Raw genomic sequence first — 18,870 nt, 5'->3', positions numbered from 1 at the left:
CTGACTTGGGTACAGCCATAGTGATGATATCTGTCAATATAGATTGTCCAAAGATTCTTACTTAAACACTGGAATTCAAATACCATGTGCTAAATAATAATAAAAATAAATAAACTTACCAGATTGAAAATAAATAAAGCCATTTGAATGCATTATGAGATGATTTTTTTTATTTAATTTGCTATGATGAAACAACTTTCATTACTTGATTGGTATCTATATCAGAGATAACTGATCCCCTTAGACAAAGAGATATACAGTGTAACATTGCTATCATAATTGGTTACCTACAGCCACAGAAATACTAAGAGCCTCCATGTGGCTCACTCACAGGAAACCATGTGTCTGTGCATTTCAGCTACCAGAAGTTGGTGTTGGCATAGATACACTGGTGACGCCTGAGGGACAATAGCCTCAGGTTGGGATCTCTTTTTCTGATGCAGATTAAGCAAACCTGCCCATACTCCTTTTTGGCATGACGAGTGTTCATGTCCATAGGTAAGTGTGGAAGTTGGTCCGTGAAGTTAATACCGCACAACCGCTTAACTATCTAGATTAGCGGAAATCATTCCACTAATAAAGTTATAAACAAAGAGCTACACATTATTGTTTTGTACAATTAATTTATCTAATAGGTCTGCCTCAAAAGTCTCATATACAAACTGAATTGTTACACATATTTGATGATGAGCTTTAAATGTATCTGTACTTAATGCTGTGGATGCCGTGCACATGATAGTAATTAATTGCTAATGGAAGGGGGTATATATACCTGATCTAGTCATATAGCCACTACCTTTGACAAAGCTGCATTGGAGAGCAGTGAAACATGTTAGGTGGGCTCTTTAAAGACCAACAAAGACCAACTTTGACCACTGTGGAATGTATGAACCAGGACTGAACCAAGCAGCATTTTCTCATTTTGATTCAATTGGGACATCATTATTCCCCATTCTCCTGTGACTCAATCATAAGATACCATCTCTCTGGTGAGGACTGATCCTGGTGGATTTCCCATTACTATCACACAGGACTTTTTTTCCTCCAACGGTGATTATCTGGTAATTACCTAATTTGCGGGTTATTACTTTACACTGAATTGAGAGTCACAATTATTGACTGATTAGCCTGCACAGTCCATTCTATTTCAGCAGGAACAAGCTATACTTATAATAATACACAGTGGTATCAATATCACTGTCAATGGACATTGGCCTTTTTTATTACAGTTGATTGGATTCATAGCTTTTTAGATATGACTATGTACAACTGCACTTAAGTATGTTTACATAATTTATATGTTACTCTATATGTTATATTAAATATATTATTATAATTATCCATTCATCATCACTATTGTGGTTTCTACATGTTGATTAGCACTGTAATTGTATTGGTATTGATCGGTTTCTGTGTAGGAAACAACTGAAGCAATCAAGAAGCGCTCTTGGAATTTTGAAAGGATTTCCATTTATTATTCTATGTCTAGATCACATGTAGTTATAACTATGCATATCTGTACATTATATACATCATATGAATATGTACACTTACATTTATGATACTGCATTTAATATAGGTTTTGAACATAACATAATATAAATAGTTGTCAGTGTGGGTACAATTGTGGTCACAAATTTTGGTGCCCTTGTACTTTTACTTATTTTCACACTGCAATAATTAAATGGTCCAGACAAAATTAATGGAAATTTTAGAAGTAGTGAGAAATAATTCAGTTTCAAGCAGGTGACTCGCCTTCTCTTTGGTACTGAATTCACATAAGGAGATTTATATGCAATATAAAAATTCCTCATTTGGTGAGTCTGAATAGAGAAAATGTTGTGTGTTTTTTGTAATGAACATGGAGAATAAAAATAAAGCCAGTTAATTGTCTAAAAAGATTAGTTATAAGATTGTAGCCAAGCATGGACATCTCAAGGCTACATATTAAACTTCTGAAACCTTAATGTTCCTGTTAGTAATGTTATTATGAAGTTTAAGGTCCATAGCACTTTAACCATGCACATGGCTACAAGAGGAAACTTGATGGAAGACTACAGTGCAGGATTGTATAAAAGCTGGAGAAAATGCATTTATCAACTGCTAGACACATTCAAGCTGACCTCCAGACACAAGATACAAAGAATCAACTGATCATCCATTGTTAACTCATTGACAGGGAGTTATATAGTAGGTGATCCAAAAGATCTCCATTGCAGAGAAAGACATAAACATATGAAAGCTGACTTGAATTTGCCGAAACACACCCAAAACACAATCATTTTCAGAGAATGTACTGTGAACAGATGATACCAAATGAGAGCTTTTTGGTAAAGCACATCATCCCTATGTTTTCAGAAAACAAATTTAAGTTTTTCAAGTTTCAAACACTTTTCCTACAGACAAATATGGATGAGGTTCAATGGGGTAGCTGTGCTACCTCTGGCACCTGGTCTCTTGATGCATAGCAATAACTAGAGTGGTGCGGTGTGTGCCTCCACACAGAGTGCAAGGCAGGGGTGGGCATTGGCTTAACAGAGCAGCTCCTCACTGAGATCTGGAAGGATTCCCCCCTCTGTCTTTCCTTCTCCTTCTCCCTGTCTCTGCCCCCTCCCATCCCTCTCACATGCCTTCATGAGACAACATGTCATGACTGGAGCAGCCCGTGCACAGTCAGCATCCTGCCTGCCCCTCCTGTAACACTACAGATACAGCACCCCATGCAGACTCCACTCTTATGGCTGTGTACCCTGGCAGAAAATTATCCACACAGGAGCAGGAAGCAGGGATGAGACTTGCTGGGGACTGGAGTCAGCCCCAGCCATGGCTTGCTACTGCACCAATGTCTGACGAGACCTCGCCCCCTCCCCTGGCCTTTTCTATTATGGCTTCTCCCTTACAGAAAGTGTGTGAGGAGAGCCCAGCACCCAGTGCAGCAAAGGTAAGTTCCTGGGGTGTGGGGACTGTGTGAGATTATTCCTGTTATCTAAGGGGGAGGGGTAATACTAATAATACCTGGGGATGAAGTGGGATGGGGGGTTAGTAGTGTGTGTGTAGGGGGTGTATACTAATGTGACCTGGTCTGGGAGTTGTAGTGATGTGTGGGTGTTTACTAATATTACCAGAGGGGAGAGAGGTGGGTAGGGGATGTAGTAATATATGAGGAGTGTCATCTTGTATACTAATAACACCGGCAGTAATGTGTGTGTGTGTGTGTGTGTGTGTGTGTGTGTGTGTGTGTGTGTGTGTGTGTGTGTAGGGGGAAGGGGCTGTATACTAATTTTAATGAAAGGCTATGCTACCACATATCTAGTGTGTCAATTATTTTGTCAGTGACATTTTTTTCATTATTAAAACTATAAACAGTATTAAATTCTGAATTAAGAACAAATGTTATGTAATATTAACAGAGGGAAAAAAATCAAAAACCAAATACTATTGTTAATTCCAATTTATGTATAGGGGGAAAACAATATTTTTGTCCACAACTGCATAATATCTAGCATGTGCAAGTCCCATAATGCAGCTATTATTATTGTTATTATTATTGTTATTATTATTATTATTATTATTATTATTATTATTATTATTATTATTATCCTTTATTTATATGGTGCTACAAGTGTTCCGTAGCACCTTTCAAAGTACATAAACAAATAATTTGACAAGTGAATTACAGTACAAAATAGGACAAGGACATGGATAATATGCATTGCTACATTAGTGACCATACCACCTAGATATGTAACAGAGCGTAAGCAACCAAGTGTTAGGTGCCCTGGTGGGGGGTAAGAAGTAAGTGAAAGTAAAGTAAGGAGAAGTACAAGAGGGTACAGGTCCTGTTATTCTTAATATGTTTAGTTTATTCATTTGAATACAGCATTCATTTATATCATTTATTTATGTTTTCCCTTTAACAGCAAATTATAGAAATATTTTTTTTGTTTTACAATTTAACATAGATAATTGGAATTACTCTTGCTTTTGTTGTCATCGACACTCCAGCAAATAGACCCTTTTCACCTATTTTTAAGGGTATGCTCTGAAACTTTTCAATTCTCTAAAGGCAGCAGTCTTAGAAACCCCATCTGCCTCAGAATTAATTACTCATATAAAACATTATCATTTCCTTGCATCTCCTTTGAGATAAAGTGCCTGCAAGAATGATTAATGACACATTGTGATGTATAGTAATACGCAAGAATACTCAGTGGATTTGAGAACCTGCTCTAAATTTCCATTATTCTTTCCATAAGAACAAAAGTAAGAACATGTAGAGGCTTCTTTCCTATATTAAATTATGGTTTTAGGACACATTCTTTAGAAAATGAAAAAATAAAATAAAATAGAGTACATTGTATGAGGTTAAAAAATGAACTTCTTTTTTAAAAGGTATTTTCAAATGGTATGGCAGTAACATTTATCACAGTTTTAGAACTGTCAGTGCAAAGTAATTCTTGTCCTAACATTAGACCTCTACACACAATAAATTGTTACATTTACCCTGAAGGCCTATGTGCTTATTCTCATACACTACATTAGACACAGTCCCTATTGGGATGTTACTTCAGGAAGCAATCATTTTATGTGTATATGCAGTAATTGGATAATACTGTATTTTTATTTATTTATTTATTTATTTATTTTATTTATTCATTCATTCATTCATTTACTTAATTTAACCAATTTAATTTTGTATTTGGTTCAGAAAGGGTAACACATTTTTTTTCTTTCTAAAAAATACCAATGAAGACAATGAGACTGTTATGTGTACCCAGGTATGTGTTTATATATTCCAGTTCCGTATGAGGCCTATACTATACAAACATTTAAATTAGTACTTCAGTGGACCTTCACAACTGAATTATCCAGGCCATTACTGCTCCATAAATACAGTGTATATAGTATGCTCAAAAAATATATAGAAGGTTGAGTGGAAATTAGTCTTCCTATTTATCCATATGATTTTCAAAACCATTTTGGGGCATGACAGTGATGCTAATTATCTTGATTATGGTGGAAAGGCATGCATATTATTTAACTGCCATCATGGGAAAATTTTAAATTTCCATTTTTTATGGATATAGTGCTTTTGTAGTGCAGATTTAGTTACCTTACCCCTGGCAGCAAATTATGTTATTCTATGCTAACGTGCAGTGTATATTTTGACTGATCTAGAGTTGGACTTAAGTCTAGTTTACCACAATGTACATGATTAGTAAAATGTGCCTATGTAACATGCACTCATGTACACTTACACTTAGAGTTTACTCTGGCATCCCAATTGCAGTGACTAAAAGTGTTATTATTATTATTATTATTATTATTATTATTATTATTATTATTATCCTTTATTTATATGGCACCACAAATGTTCGGCAGTGCCTTACAAAGTACATAAACAAATAATTTGACAACTGACTTACAGTGCAAAATAGGACTAGGACATGGATAATATGCATTGCTACATTAGTGACCATAACACCTAGCTATACAACAGAGCATAAGCAACCAAGTGTTAGGTGCCCTGGTGGGGGATAAGAAGTAGGTGAAAGTAAAGTAAGGAGAAGCACAAGAGGGTAAAGGCCCGGTTCGTAAGAGCTTACATTCTAAAGGGGAGGGGCAGACAAACAGGTGTGACACATATGGGGTAAACAGGGAGGAAGGAGCATGTTGCAGAAAGTTAGGATGGGAGCTGGAAGGCTTTGATTAAGTAGTGGATCTTGAGAGCACATTTGAAGGATTGAAAAGTGGAGGAGAGTCTGAAAGGGAGAGGGAGAGAGTTGTAAAGGTCAGGAGCAGCACGGGCTAAATCTTGGAGGCGGGAGTGGGAGGTCGTAATCAGTTGGCATGAGAGGCGGCATGCATTAGTTCAGTGAAGGGGGCGGACATTAGATTATAGTGAAGAATGCAAATTACATGAAATACGATTATAATACCTCACAGCTGTTGTCTCCTAGGACATGCTTGCCAGTGGTAAAATTGCCACCACTGAAATGGGTGCAGCTGCTGCATGGGTTGGGTCCTGGAAACATTGCCATTCTCCCCCAAATGTTTCTCTCTGCTCTTTTCAGCATGCACAAATGAGAAGAGCATAGGCCTTTTATGAGCATTCAATATACAGTGATCCTAAACAAAGTTTGTGAGGATATAGGGTCTACAGACCACTCAGACATGGTAGAGAATGAACAATTTGAAACAAGGTTTATTTTGAAGATAGAATTGAATACACCACTGCACTCTTATACATACAATATGTGAAGGGATGAGTCTGATAAAACTGCAGGGCTAAGCACAGACTGCCGATACATCCCCAAGATGTCCACACAATGATGTAAAAGTCATCAAGCAATACATGGTTCCATATGAATAACATGGGCCAACTTTCCAAATAATCCAATAAATGGGTTCCACAGCAAACACCTGGCAGAGCTTCACATCTTAGGCAAGGTGAATGATCCCCTCATGCTAGCAGGTAGCCCTTTCTTATCCCCGCAAAATAGCCTAAAGCTCTAGGGGTGTATTCAGCTTCCCTCTATCTCAGAGCATCTCAGGTCACCCAGAATACAATATACAATGCCCTGGCTGAAAGTATTACATTTAGTTACTTCACACAGGTACACATTGACTGGATCTTAAAACACACAATTCTGACTTGAATTATCAACACACTCACAGAAGTATTGTTTTCGAAATGTTAATTTACTCTGAGAGATGTAGTGTATGTCACATTATCTCCTCAGATGTCTAGGCTACACCTATAGAGACAACCTCTGCATATCTGAGATAATCTGGTTACACAGCCAGTGGATGAGGTCACATTGTCAATAGTTGTAAGGTTGACAAGGTGGACAGCAGTATGTGAAGTCTGGCATGTCAGCTTTAGAACTTTAAACATGATGCTTTACCAGAATATTTAAAGTTCTAGACCAAACATGATTACAATGCTTTACATCACATTACTATCATGTTGGCATGCCAGTTTTGACATATCACTGTCCACACGGACATTGTCAGGCTAATGACAACTATCAACTATTACTATTGACAATACAGTTCATAACCATCCTGCAGCCAGGCCCTCTATAACACAGAAAGATGAAATAGAAGAAAATCTGATACCATAATAAGATCACTTAGTTTGAAATAAAAACTCCCTAAATACCTTGTTTACCCTTTTTATTGCTTTCCTCTCAGATACATCATTTAAGCAAGAATTTAAAGTATATAATATTCAGCTAAAAATAAAAATACTCAGGGAAACTCAGAGAGACGGAGGGTACAAAGTACTTGGGCTCTGGCATGTCTAGGGACTAGGGAAACATGGGAGATGTAACCACGCATCCATGATGTTGCAACCATGCCCCTCCCTTACAGCACAGTATTCTATGACAATACATAGCTGAGGCATGTCTAGTAGCTGTACCTCCCAGTACCCAAAGACAGATTAAGAATTCCGGTGGCCCTAGACAAGATTCTGGTTTGGGGTGCCTACCACAATGAGTTCATATAAACTGAAGATTTAAAAGCACGCCCTTCCTAACAATTGAAACAAAAAATAAATCATTATAAAGCAAACTAATCCAAAAGATACAAAAACACATAGGGGTGTATTTAATAATAAGCAGTGATAATTAACATTTTCTATCATCAGTACAATCGTTGGTGCAGGAGACGTGACTATAATATAAACAACATGATATCTGCATATGCTCACCCCTGAATAAACTGCAATTTAATTATCACACCCATAATATGCCATGCCATGGCAAACCCCTTTATAAACATTCCCTTTCCATTCACATTCATTCCCTTCCTCTGTCTAATTAATAAAAATATTTATGTGAATTGCAAGGTTTCAATTCCCACTTTCCCTATCTCACTGTGTGTAATAATAATATACTGTTTACCTGTTGTAATTTATTTGTAACATCAGACTGTATTGTATTCAGTAGTGAATCAGTCCAAGCATCAGGATGATCATCCTAATACTAGCAACACTGGAACAAGTACTACAAGTATATCAATATCTACTGATGGAAAGTTCATATGGGAAAAAGAAAGTTTAAGTTAGTACATTCAAAATCACATAAATCTTGCTCTATATCAAATAAAACATCAGCTCATGGTGATGTGACTGGCAGTGGCAATGTCATTGTTGATGAATGTAGTGATTCAGCCAAAATAAAAAAATAGCTAACATTCCAGCACCTCCCATTGTGGCAAAATATAGCTCCGGACCATGGCCACTTTCTACTCATCATGGTACTAGTAGACAGAAGTTAGCAGGCAACAAAGTCTTGCATCTTATGCAACTTCCAAAGCAAGCACTTCTCTCTCTAAGCGTAATACTAAGAGTTTGACTGGTATCACCTCCAAAACAAAGATATCTATAACTAAAAAAAACACTGTGGTCAAAGAAAAAAGTGAGTGTTTACTGTAGAATCCAGATTACAGTCCAAGGTTGTCCAAAAGTGGCATGTGTGTGTTAGACAGATCACATTTTGAAACTGTGATAAGTTCTAAGCAGCATCCTCCTGCCAATTTCTAGATCAACAACAGCATGATGGTGATAATTGTGTATCGGACAATGATGATTATGATGATGAATGTCTTGTACTTGAAAAAGATTGTGGTGAATGTTTACAAATAAGGCAAAATGTTTACCAGTGGTCCCAACTCATCCCCATGATAAGTGCACTGGTTTATACTTGGTCAAATGACCACAAAAACCACTTATCAGTTGTGGAACTATGTCTACCCCAACCCAGACAATTCTTGTCAATCCATCTGTGAACTTTGTGACACCAAAATAAGTTGAAGTATGAATTTTAACCAACAAGATATCTCATTGCTAATGCATAATTTGCAGCATAATTATGCAAGTTGTTCATCCCAAAAAGTTAAATCAAATGCAATAAGTAGTCCAGTAACAACTACTAGTAGAATAGTTAAGGTCCTCATGCAATCTTCCCCACTTACACCCTCATCATCAGCCTTCTCAGGAACAGTATTAAGTAGTCCTGCATCATTGGATGAAATGCAACTGACTCCTGTAATGCAATCTATACAGATGTGCTCTCATACTGTACACCTAGTGTCTATATGCCATATGGTGTGAGAAACCGGGCCTGACTGAGCTGCTCTGAGAGGTGTAGCATACTGTCTTTATATTTTGTGTCTTATTTGCATCACAGATGCAGCAACACAACACACAAAGGCCCTGATTCAGAGCCAGATGCTCTGACCAGAGCGCTCGCTCTGAATCAGGGCCCACCTCCATTAAAATGGAGCGTCCTCCTGGATGCTCGTATAGCTGTGGGTCACCCACAGCATATACGAGCATGCAAAAAGATGGTCGCGATGGTCTTGACCATTGCGACCATCGGAACTGCGAGTGAAAGCCTGCAGTTGGGTTTCCCAACCGCAAGGCCAAGAGTGATTTTGGCTCTATCAGAGCCAAAATCACTCTCACTCCCACTGCGTCACTCGGTGCAGCCGAGTGACGCAGGAAGTTTTATTCCCAAGAAGAATCTCTGGGCACTAAGACAGCTTCTGATCGCAGTAGATTATTATTAAAGGGGAACCAGAGTAAGCCTCGTTCCATCAATTGTCAAATAATCATTTGAAAGGGGAAGTAAGTGTCAGCCATGTTGACACTTGATCTGGATCCAATATCTGCAATAAACACAACAGATGTAGGGGTAATGTTCCCATGCTACCAAATTCGATATCAATTTAATTTTTCTCAAACAACAATCCCACAGCTATACACGGAGGTCAAAGCCAAAGTCATTACTTCCCTTGAAAACAACATTATACCCACTATCTACCTAACTATGGATATGTGGACAAGCAGCACTGGTCAAACAGAAGACTACATGACAGCTCACTGGAGAAGTGTGTGGCCCATCATTATGTCAGCACAGTAGCACTAGCACACAACACCAACTCATTCACAGGCAAGCTACTGTGTGTATTTCTGGCTTCACAAAGACACATACTAGTGTAAACTTTTTGCAAAAACTTTGGAAAGTTACTGTATATTCAAATGACTGACCCCACTAAAACTCTCTGCCAACCTTGTGCATTCAACTCAAATGGGCAATTTTAAACATATTCCATACTTTGTCCACACAATAAACTTGGTTGTTTAGAATTTTCCTGTTCAAGAGATGCTCTCTATGGCACATAATATTTCTGGCCATTTTCGCCATTGTGCAACGGCCTGTAGAAAATTGCACCATCTGCAAAAAAAATAAGACCTTCTATAGTATCAACTAAAGCAAGGAAAATTAACGAGGTGGAATTCTACACTTTATATGCTTGTGCAAGTGGAGGAACATCAGCAAGCCATTAAGAGTACATACCTAACTATGATATAGGGAAAGGAGTGACATGTTACCTTATTACAGCACACCTGACAATTATTTCAGTTGTATGCAAGCTGCTGAATCCATTTGAAAGTGTAACAAGCAAAGTGAGTGATGGCATTGCCAGCCTAAATCAGGATAACTAATTAATTTAGAAAAGCATTTAGAGAAGCTAAAAGAAGACATGACAATATCAAGTGATTCTGCAAAGTATATAGGCCTATTAGACCAATGTCTTCATTCCCTTCTAAGTGACCCAAGGGTGTGCAAAAGCTTGCAAAATTATGACTATATTGTTTCAACCATATTGGGTTTTAGTCCTATGTCATGTCTTTTTTTTTTAAATTACAGATCTTAAGACATGTAAATAGATCATTGTTAGAAAGTTGATGGACCAAGACTCAAGTGCCACATCCTCTACTTCACCTTCTACTAGTGATTTTATTATTATTATTATTGTTATTATTATTATTATTATTATTATTATTAGTAGTAGTAGTAGTAGTAGTAGTAGTAGTAGTAATAGTGGTAGTAGTAGTAATAGTAATAATGAAATTCACAGACAATAAATTGCAGAAATCTGAAAGGTTGTTGTTATAACATCTGGGTAGACTTAAATAAAAATGTTTGTGATGCAGTAATAATTTGTAGAATGGTGGAGCAATACATAAATTAGCATTACAGATTGTACACTGACATTTTTGAAGGAAACGGATGAAATTTGGAGCACCTTGTACACATTAGCTATGGAGCACTTAATCTACTCACACACCAGTGTGTGCTTTGAAATAGTGCACAGCAGGGAATATTGTGAGTGGTCAATTTAGGAGACTACTATCCAAAAAGTAGAGAAATTGGTGTCCATCAAAATGAACTACAAATTGTTTGAGGAACACCATAGTCATCCTTCAAAAAATGGGAATGCAAATTAAGATTCCAGTGGGGTCGAACTAATATTGGGGGAAAAAGATGATAATATTCTTGACATCAGTGATGAGGAGGATGATGCCTATGACAAGGATTAAGAACTTGCATGTCACGTCTGAGGTTGGGAGTTGGTTGGAACAAGTGTCGGAGGCTGAAGAGGAGACTTGGGAGTCGTGGATAAAACTGGGTGGCTTGAGCCAGGACTTCCTCATTAATATGTGAGGAGTAATATGAACTGTAGAAGATGATGGGCCAGAAGGCGAGGACAGTAAAGTAAATGTCTTTATTGAGCAGCAGGTTGGAAAGGGAACTGTGTATAAAATACTGAAGAGATGGGCAGAATCCAATTGGGAACAATGATGCTGTATTGAGAGCTGGATCGGTTTGAGACTGATATTGATGAATTGAAGAACTTGAATAGTTTGAGACTGATGTTGATGAATTGAAGAATTTGATTGGTTTGAGACTAATGATAACTTGCAGTACTTGGTTGGTTTTGAAACGATGATGATGAATTGCAGTACTTAATCGGTTTCGGATCGATGATTATGATATGCAGTACTGGGTCAGTTTGGAACCAATGATGGAAATATCGGATGGGACAGATGGCTGGAGGTATCGGCTGGAAACAATAGAGGTTAATGTTAATAAGTATCTGTGGTAAAACCAGACTGGATTGTTAGATGGAATAGGTGGCTCGATAACCAGACTTGGAACTTGAATAAAATGGATGGGAATCATTCAGATACAGAGTTCCTGGGAGCTCAGGACAGAGCTGTAACTTCGACAGAAGCAACATTGTACTGGCAACAGAGGCCAACATGGTTACACCCATACTGTGGTTTAGGAGGGAACTCTGGAATGCATCCTGTGTGCCATCATGCTTGGTAGACACGCTGTGAGCAAGGGGCTGTGCAGAGCTATCTCCATGCTCAGTAACAAGACAAGAGTGACTGGGGCAAGAGCAGCACAGACAGTGCCAGCCGGGAGTGATGTGCAACATGAGTGGACCTCTGTACTATCTGGTAGTGATGAACATTGCAAGTGGACCTCAGCACTAGCCTGGACAGACAATGGGGAGGTAAGAAAGTGATTTTAAAGGGCAAGAGCATGACAAGGCATAAATAATGTGGTTTTTTTTTAAATATAATATTATTTATTCTATATTTAAATAATTATATAATGTTTTGTTAACTTTGCTTCGCTTCACCTTGCAACAAGAACAAAAAATGTCATGTTAAACTAATTTTATTTTTCTTTTATGGAGGCCCAAAAAGAAAGAAAACACTGTAGTCTGAAAAATTTCCATACCCATAAATCCAATATTTGTTATTTTAGAAATTTGCTTTCAAGGCAAAAGGGCTCTTTCCACAAGTTTGCAGCATTTACTTAAATAGCAAAGCCAAACTTTCTTTATACATGCCGATGATGATCCCCATGATGAAGATCTGGTCCCCCCAATGGGAAGGTAAGCAAAATATACAAAGGAGATTACTGGTGTACAACAAACTGGTACAGAAAATATGCCTTCCTCCCTCCTGTTCTCATTACCTTCTTCTCTTGCACAATAGCTGCAGTCTACATCTCCTCCTTTGGCTCTTTGTCCCTGGACTCCACTCCTTTTGTTTCTTCAGATGACCTAGACCCATTATTTTTGCCCATGGTAATTGCTACAGGTTTAAACGTACACTGAATACTTCCATTACACCCTTTGCATCAGTGGCTGTGTTGAGATTTGTAGTGCTATTTGATATTTGTATACTGTACTGTACTGTACTATTTTACCCTGCAGTGTCTTATTTTTTTGCTCTCTGTATTCTGTATGGCCCTGTGGACTACTTGTGGCAACATATAAATAAAGTTTATTATTATTAATAATAATAATAATAATAATAATAATAATATAAATAGTTTTGATAATAATCTGGTCAATAATTTTGCAAGTACAAGTAGTGCTAGTAAATAAGAATTTTGACTTGAAAATTGATTTAAAAAAAAAACAGTTGACCCCAAAATCATCAAGTCAATCAAATATTATTTTTTATTTAATTTAAAAAAATAACAGATAGGGGTTGTGTGCGTTTTATCATCTTTTATGTGACTGTTTTTTCGTTATTCACATTAGTTCCAGCCTTTAATGAGAAAGACAAAATACATCATACAGCCAAAAAAAATAGGAAGGCTGCTGCTGGCACCCATTGCCCTGGACCACATATGAGTTATCTTTACAATATTTAAATTGCCCTAATTCTGTCCTAATTCTGATTACTGGTCTTCATACTTAGATGTGGTGGGAGCAGCAGCTGTATCCTTTACAAGTTTGTTAACTTCAGACACTTTAAATTATGCTAAACTAATGCTTGGGAAATGAGAATGGAATGGACTACAGGTAAAATCAATTTAAAATCGATCAACATCAGTGTTGTGTTTCTGGGGCTAAATCACACATTTACTATTACTAAAAAAAACAAATAAAAAATTGCCAGTGTGAGTCCCATTATTTCTATCCCCATGTATAGGGTGGAATCCGCTCACACAGTGGCGCTGATTCAGAGCCGGATACTCTGACAGAGCGCTCTCTCTGAATCAGGGCCGTCCCTCTTTTTGGAGTGGCCTCCTGGCCACTTGCATAGCAAAATGATGGTTGCGATGGTCAAGACCATCGTGAATATTGGGCTTGCGATGAGACCCTTGCGGTAGGGTCTTGCTGCTGCAAGCCCTGGAGTGCTTTTGGCTCTATCAGAGCCAAAAGCACTCCCACTGACATCACTAGTGATGTCAGTGGGGCTGGCCCCCATTTGGTAGGTGTTCCCATGGGAACGCCTCCATCTTGGCAGCCATGCCCCCGGCACGCCCACCAAAGGGGGCATGCTGTCAATCACCATCGACAGCACGCCCCCTTCGGTGCGAGACCCATAACGATGGCTTGGCCATCATTATTCGGGTCTCGTGCATGCGCACGATGGAGCCGCCTCCGTCGTGCGCATGCACACTTGGGTAACATCGAACCACTTGCGAGCACTCAGCGCTCGCGAGCGGGGCTGAATCAGGCCCAGTGTCCTATGCTTATGCAAGACACTCTGCAGCAGCCATTTTTCCCATACAATAGTGGAGAGCCTTTCCTACTTTAAACTATCCTGCTTTCTATCACACTTGGAATGAAATTGTCCTAAGATCACGGATATTATATATCAGAAAGTACTATCTATATACACATGTGTATATATATGTGTGTATAGTTTTTTATATGTATATACATGCACTGTGCCCAGGAGAATAACTACAATTTTTTATTTTATGTTCGCACATTATATTTCATTTATTGTGGTATTATACACTTGTTCCCATATGATGATGCTCCATGTATGAAATTTATCAATTTAGATATCAATTTGGAGAACAACTGTAATTTATGTGGTCTATGAATTTTCTGCTCGCATGTTAGTTTGATAAATCATTTATTGTGGTATTATACATTTGTTCCCACATGATGATGCTTCATGTATGAAATTTATCAGTATAGACAGCAATTTTGGAACTACCCCTATTTACAGGGAGTTAGTTAGGTAGTCACCAACTATTACATTGAAGGGCAGATATCCTCTATATTTCCTTATATAAATCCCCTTCAATATATACATATTTTCTCCTTTTTGACCACAGTGTCATAATTTTTGTGTCTGACCCATATTGGGATTTAGAGATCAGATATATATAAAACTTTTTTCCCTATCTCTTATCAGTCACTCATAACTGGACCAAATGTGGCCCAGATTACATGTTGTGTTTGTTTTGTTTTTTCAGTGTTCATGTATAGAAGTTTGTCACATTATTTCATTATTTTAATAGCATACATATTAAAAGCTAAGTTTTATATATTATAGTAGTTTGAGTGCCCCACAAAAAGAAAGCATCTTTCTTTTTCTTCTCATATAGTGCAACTCTCGAGGGTGCACCTCCATTGAGAGACTTCTTGGGATTTTGACCCACATAGTATACTTATTTTGCAATACATCTACTATACAAGTGATTCTGTCAGTAGTCCCACCAGTGCTTAGGATATCCTCATCCCCTTTTCCCTATACAGTGTGAGTTAGCCCCAGAAACACATCGATTTTGATCTATTTTAAATTGACCTTAATAGTCAATTTTACCCATACATGGGACTTGTACGTGTGATCCCACTCGCAAAAAGAAAGGTGTCTCCATTCTATTTGCCCATCACCTTACATTTACAACCTCAGAGATAATTAAAGACCCTAATGGTAGATACCTGTTCCTGATTGGGACTTTGAATGTGATCCCAAATACATTTGTGAATGTTTATACCCCTAATCAATCCCAGGCTGTGTTATTCCACTCCCTTAATAGGTTACTGGCTCTTCATAGATGAGTATTGGTTTTAGGTGAGGATTTTAATGTAACTTTAGATTGCCACCTGTATATGGTCAAAAGCTCTCCTTAATTACCTACAACAATCTTATTCTCGTAACTCTGCTGCCTTGATTTTTTTGTTATCGCAACATCTTTTTTTTGATGCTTGGAGAGTGAAAGAACCCACTGCCTGAGATTATACCTATTATTCTCCCCTGTATAATGTATACACATGGTTATACATGATTTATTTTGAGCACTGAACCAGCCCAGTACATACTGGACACCTCCATATATCCCAGCACCTGGTCCGACCATGGACCAATTACAGTAGAAGTACCAGGACTTCGAATGTCCACACGCCAGCCCTCGTGGCATTCAAATGATAGACTCCTTCTTAATCCCTTGCTCAAAGCTCAACTAGCATATTTTATATCTAATAAGCATACAAATAATACCCCTATGCTATTATGCAGGGTCATTACCCCTATGCTGTTATGCAGGGTCATTTGATTAGAGCCTCAGCCCATGCTACAAAAACTAGGACTAAACGCATTCAGGAATTCCCAGAACAAATATGGTCTCTTTCTTTGAAACATAAACACTCATTATCACCTGCCGATTTATCTGCTCTGTCTTCCACTAGAGTTTAATTGAACTTACTATTAACTGCTAGGGCTGAGAATAGCCTGAAATGGCTCAACCAATTTTCTATGAGAAAGGGGTCAAAACCGACAGGCTCCTGGCCTCTAGGCTGCAGTCTAAATTGACACAAAGTAATGTTCTTTCCATTTGATCCTCGACGGGTCAACTCTTACGTAATCCCAGACTCATCACTGAGGCCTTTTTCCACTTCTATGACAAACTGTATAATGCTTTTGGATCTTTCTGGATCTCTCCAGGTTTTGAGGTGGAGATCCGGGATTTCCTATCAAGTTGCCACCTCCCCCACTTGTCCCAGAGACAGCTTCTACACTCAATGCTGAGATCTCGGATGAGGAGGTTGCTGCCACCATTAAAATCCTAAAGACCAATAAAGCGCCAGGCCCTGATGGCTTTACTGCTAGTTATTACAAAACATTCCAACACCATTTTGTACCACACTTGTCGACTATATTTAACAATATTTTGCAAGACACTCAATTTTCCAGCTCTGCTCTTGAGGCCAGGATTGTCGTCATACCTAAAGACAATAAAGATACAACAAATAGTGCTAATTATAGACCCATATCCTTGCTTAACATTGATATCAAGATATTTGCTTAAATTTTGGCCTTACATTTAAACAAGATATTGCCTTCACTTATACATAACTATCAAGGGGGCTTATCCCTGGCAGACAGGCACAGGACAATACAAGGTGCATCGTTAATCTTATGCATTCTATAATTTCTCTGCATACCCCTGCTCTGTTGCTTTCTCTTGATGCAGAGAAAGCATTTGACAGAATTAGTTGTCCCTTCATGTTTGAGACTCTTAGGTATTTTGGGTTTGGCAGTGACGCCCTCACTGGGATTCAGACTCTGTACTTGGTCCCATTGGCTAGGGTTTCTGTAAATGGACTAGCTTCATGTCCATTGTGGATTACAAATGGCACTAGACAGGGGTGCCCTTTGATGCCCCTTGGCTTTAACCATTGAACCCCTGGCAGCATGTATTCTCATTTCAAATTACATCACAGGGATTGACATTGGTGGGTCTGACTATAAGGTTTCATTGTTTGCCGATGACGTTCTTCTTTCCCTTTCCTCATCCCATACTTCCCTACCAAATCTGTTTCGACTTCTCACTAATTATGGCCATCTGTTGGGCTTTAAAATGAACTGGTTCAAGACCGAAGTCATCCCCTACACATACCCTTGTCCAGTCTATCACTTTTGCAATCCAACTGCAAATTTTCATGGTGCACCACAAAGATCTGCTATCTGGGTATCTTTATTACAAGTCATTATACTGCCCTTTATAAAGAAAACTCCCCTACACAGGTCACAATCTCTTATCATCTCCTGGTTGGGTCGCATAGTGGTCCTAAAAATGAACATCCTCCCATTTCTTCTATACTTGTTCGAAACCTTACCGATTAAAGTTCCAGATTCAGTTTTAGCTCAATTACCCACCTGGTTTCTTCAATTTGTCTGGAGGAATAAGGTATCTAGAATGGGATTTTCAATCCTACGAAGACCAGTGGTGGAGGGGGGAGGAGGTTTTCCAGACATCTGCCTATACTATCTTGCCTCTCATTTAAGCCAGGATATTACTTGGTTTGCCCCCTCATCCTCTCTTAGATGGCTACAGTTGGAAACAGACCTATGCCATGTTAACTTATTGGCCTTCTAACTACTGATCACCCCTAGGTCCAGACCCCCTACATTAACTTACATCCAGTTCTTCATTTTATCACCCAGACATGGGACTACTGCACTTGCCATTTCATACTCCTCTCATCTCCCTCTTCCCTTACCCCATTATGGGGTAATCTTTCCACCTGGCCAATCATCATAGCATTCCTTTCCCTGATTAAGCAGAAATATTCATTTCATTCTAGAAGTTTTGGATAATGGTGTCTGCATACCATTACCTGATATTGTAACTAAATTTTAACTTCCTAGAGGCAAACCCATTTACATATTTTCAGATAAAGCATTTAGTAGCCTCCTTGAATAGTCCAAGACAACTGTGCTCTTTGTCTGCTCTGGAATCTTTGTGTTATCACAAGCCCCTAACTCAGGGTATTATTTCAGCTACTTACTCTCTCCTTCTATCATATAACCAGTTTCCCTCTCTGTTGTTTGTACTTCAGTGGGAAAAAGCCCTAGGTCCACCACCTGACGAGCAATCGTGGTCTGATATTCATATGTCTATCTCAAAAACATCCATTTCAACCTTGGTTAAGGAGAACGCCTATAAGATTTATTACAGATGATATTTGGTCCCCACTAGATTACATAAAATGTTTCCTTCTGTCTCCCCAGTGCTGGAGAGGTTGCGGCGATGTGGGTTCTTTTAGTCATATGGTGGACATGTCCCAAAATAGCAGTATACTGGGATATGATAGCGGATTTGCTAAGTAAAGTGATCAATGTTCCTATAGTTAAATACGCCTGGTCCTTTGTCTTGGGTCTTCCAATTACTGCACTAGATATGATTGCCGAAAAGCTAGTCGTTCAGATATTGAATGCAGCAAGATGCCTAATTG

The sequence above is a fragment of the Taudactylus pleione genome, unplaced genomic scaffold, assembly GCF_031769625.1.
Source record: "Taudactylus pleione unplaced genomic scaffold, aTauple2 ptg000162l, whole genome shotgun sequence".
Taxonomy (NCBI): Eukaryota; Metazoa; Chordata; class Amphibia; order Anura; family Myobatrachidae; genus Taudactylus; species Taudactylus pleione.
The sequence above is the reverse complement of the archived record's forward strand: the minus strand, read 5'-3'. Positions refer to the sequence as shown.